The sequence below is a fragment of the Tachyglossus aculeatus genome, chromosome X3 (assembly GCF_015852505.1).
Source record: "Tachyglossus aculeatus isolate mTacAcu1 chromosome X3, mTacAcu1.pri, whole genome shotgun sequence".
Taxonomy (NCBI): Eukaryota; Metazoa; Chordata; class Mammalia; order Monotremata; family Tachyglossidae; genus Tachyglossus; species Tachyglossus aculeatus.
The window spans coordinates 26,334,516-26,338,609 of NC_052099.1; positions in this window are offsets into that span (position 1 = coordinate 26,334,516).

Here is a 4,094-nt window from a genome sequence, read left to right on the forward strand (position 1 = left end):
TGCCACCTCCCCATACCATCTGGGAATAAACCTCTTCTCCCATAGTGGCGTGAGAGCCTCCATGCACACCTGAGCACTGGCCTTAGTTCCAGGAGATTTCAGCATTTTGAGAGATTCAAATGAATTCATTCAGGTTTTCTCCTGTCTTTTGACTAATTAAAGAGTCTGGCTGAAATGGCTTATTAAAATTTTTTCATCATTCAACAGATTAAATAGCTCCTTTCTAAATGTATTTTACTCCGATTATATTTTTTCCTTTAGGAGACAGGCACACAATCATCCCCCTGTGAATGAAATTACAAATCCTCATAGAAAACATTTTGTATTTTATAGTTTATAATATATCTCCCTGAGTTAAATTAACTCTGATTAATTTTTCTGGTTTGGGGACACATTAAATTGTCCCTTTTCAACTGATATTACTTTCAGCTTCTTAATGTTTCTTCATTTCATTATGCAAAATTGCACGTCACAAACATTACCCTCTGATTAAAGCTCTTGTGCCTTTTTTGCCTTAATTGTCCCCAGAAACATAAATTCTTCCTGCAAATGTGGTTTTCCTTTTGTTCCAAATATAATGGGCCACCTCAAAGGTAACCAACTGAAACACTTTATATGTTGATGATGAATGGCTTAATGTAACTGAAATGACCTAATTTTTTTTTATTTTTTTATTAATCATTAGACTATCCTCAGACAGACATGTCAAACAAATCTGGAGCTGGGTCACATAACCAAGGAGAAAGACCAAGAAATAATGAAGGTTGTTAGGAGAAGAGGAAGGAAAAACTGAAGAGAGAAATTAAATCCTACATAAAAGGAAATGGTAGAGTGTTTTTTGCAAATAGAAAAAAAGCTGGGAGTTGTAAGTTTCTCAAGGGTCTCCTCACTCTATTGTACTCCTTCAAGTGCTTTGTACAATGCTCTGTACCCAGTAGATGATCAATAAATACCACTGACTGATTGGAGAACGATAAAGGAAAACAGAAAATGAAAAATCACAATGCCACCTTGGTACAGTATTTAATATCAAGTGGCAAAACGAGATCATAAAAACGAAGTTCTCCATGTGGCTGCATCCCAATTCTACACCCTCAGTTTCTCAGCTAGTAGTAGTTGTGGTGTTACCAATTACTGAGTGTTCGCTTGGTGTAATATACCTGGTACTTGCAAAGTCTAAAACAGAGAGCTGAAATGTGTTATGCCCACAAGGACCTTAACCTTTAACAGGTGACAGACATGAAAATATTTACCCAAATTTACAGAATTTACTGTACAAGTTAGTAAACGTATACACAAAACTGCTAAGTTTGTCCATTAATAAGTGCTAGAAAAACCTGATAGGGTTATGCAACCTAAGATTCTGGGAAACGATCAGAGAAAGCTTGTTGGAGGAAGTGGGATTTTAATGAAGGGAGAGCTCTGGTTCTGGGGAGGGAGGGAGTTCCAAGCCTAATGTTAAATGATTGTGAGCAAGAAGCAGCATAGCCTAGTGGATAGACAGATACCTGGGTTCTAATACCAGTTCCTCCACTTGTCTGCTGTGTGACCTTGGGCAAGTCACTTCACTTCTCTGTGCCTCAGTTCCCTCATCTGTAGACTATGAAGTCTGTGTGGGACAGGAACTGTGTCCAACCTGATTATCTTGTGTCTACCCCAGTAGCACAGTACCTACCACATAGTAAATGCTTAACAGATACCTGGGCAGGAAAGCCAAGAGCCAGGTACAGTGATAAGGTGAGTTTGGAAGCAGGAAAGATGGAGCTGGGGAATAGCGGATGAAGAGAGCAGCTGGGTAAGGTCAGACTAATGATGGAAAGTAGTTAACTTCATCTCCTATCCCTTTCCAAAATTGGTTTCATTTACCTGGAAGTCTAGAAAATGTATTCTGAGTGGCGGAATGTCACAGTATAGGCTTTCCCTAAATGGGGATTTATCACTAGCACTCACAGGCTCCTGTCTTTTGGAGATTTAAGTGGGAGAACCTCCTAAAGTGTGCAGAGACTTACCCAAGTGTTAAAGTAAGTTTAATCAGAGAATGACTTAATCAATGAGTAGGCTTTCTTGAACACTGATTGAGTGCAAAGCACTGTACTTAACACTCAGGTGAGTACAGTAGAAGCCAGACACGTACATCCTGCCTTCAAGAAGCCTTCCAATCTCATAGATCTTGTCACAAATGGGGTTCCTCTGGCATCGCTTATCTTCCAGGGCTTGAGGTGGCCTTCAGGCAACTCACTCCTTGTGGTAGGTGCACCTGGGATTGGACCCAGAATCCTTCTGAAGTAAAAAGTTTGTTCTTGTTCTTTAGAGAAACAATGTTGCCTAGTGGAATGGGCACAGGACCAGGAGTCAGTAGACCTGGATTCCAACTCTGGTTCAGCTACTTACCAGCTGTGAAAGACCTTGGGCAAACCCCTTAAACTCTTTGCTTCGGTTTCTGCATTTATGAGGATTAAATACCTATGCTCTCTCCCACCAAAGAGTGTGATCCGCATGTGAAACAAGGATTGAGAAGCAATGAGAAGTGAGAAGCAATACAACCTACTGGGAAGAGCACAGGCCTGGGAATCAGAGAACTTAGGGTTGAATTCCAGCTCTGCCATTCACCTGTTGTGAAATCTTCACTTCACTGGGCCTCAGTTTCCTCATCTGCAAAATGGATATAAGGGTCTCGCTCTAACTCCCTCTTAGACTGTGAACCCCAGGTGGGATACAGACTGCAACCAACCTGATTATCTTCTATCTACCCCAGTGCTTAGTACATTGCCTGGCACTTGGTAAGGGCTAAATAAATACCACAGTTATTATCATTATTGATTGTATCTACCCCAGTGCTTTGCATATAGTTAGTGCTTAACAAATAACCTAATTATCATTCCATAATTCCCAATGTTCTGCACCTTGTCGGACCTCAGTAAATTCTCTTGATTGACTGATTCACAGGAACAGTTTCACTCTCCTGAAGTTCTTTGAAGGAACCAAGAATCCAAATTGGAAAGAAACTTACTCCAGTTGAATAGCAGGATAGCCAAAAAACATATTTCCTTTCAATTCCTACATAAATCTCACATCTCTTTTCTGTAAAGGTTTCTATATGTTTTCATAATGACTTCCAAGCCACTGACGAATCCAGAGCTGTTAATTAAAAACTGCTGCCAGTCTCTACCTCTCAACAATATAACCAAGCTATACCAATGAGAGCAATGCACGTTTAAATAAACATGTTCTGCTTCCAGAATCAATTTCTTACCATCATTTCATAGAACATTTTGTAATTTTAAGAATCTAATCAATTTTAGCATGATATAGTTCTGGTATTCATTGTAATGTAATGCTATTTTAGCTTAAACTGAATACTTCAGGATTGAATATGCTGTATATACTTTGGGTAAATCACAAAATAGAAGTATGTGATTTCATATATGTAACATAACCTTTAAGGAAACAGAAGGATAGAGAAAGATAACACTCTGCTCTCAGAAAAGAGAGTTAGCATTGTTATCCGAGCAAATTAACAAATTTCACATGTTCTTAACTTCTGCAGATTTCTCCATTTTATATTATAAGAATTATGCATTTTAACTAACAAGATACCGAGATTTAACAACATCCTTGAAAAGTAATCAAATCACTGCCCTGAAAAATCCCATATTTGTTGTGCAGTGTAAAGGCAATGGCCTTTACCTTTAATTAACTAAGCCGAACCTACAACAGAAGGCAACTCTGAACTCACCACAATGAAACCCATCCCATTGACTGACAAGCAAATGATACAACTACTCAACAACTAAGTACATCAGACAGATGTACTGTGAGCAACCTGTCCACCATCTTATCTATAAGTATTCATTTTCCAAATTACACATGGCCAAGAGAAAAATAGCCCCTGTGTTCTTTTTAACAGTGATTTCCTCACAACATGGAGCTCAAAGGAACAAAATCTTTCAGGTAACACTGAACATAAAATAACACTAAAACATTCCTCATCTCATCAGGGTGAGAAGGAGCTTTAAAGGGGGTGTGGGCTGGGGCTGGCAAGACCAGTGGAAACATAAGGCTTGAGATCTTCAGGGAACGACACTCACCTCCTG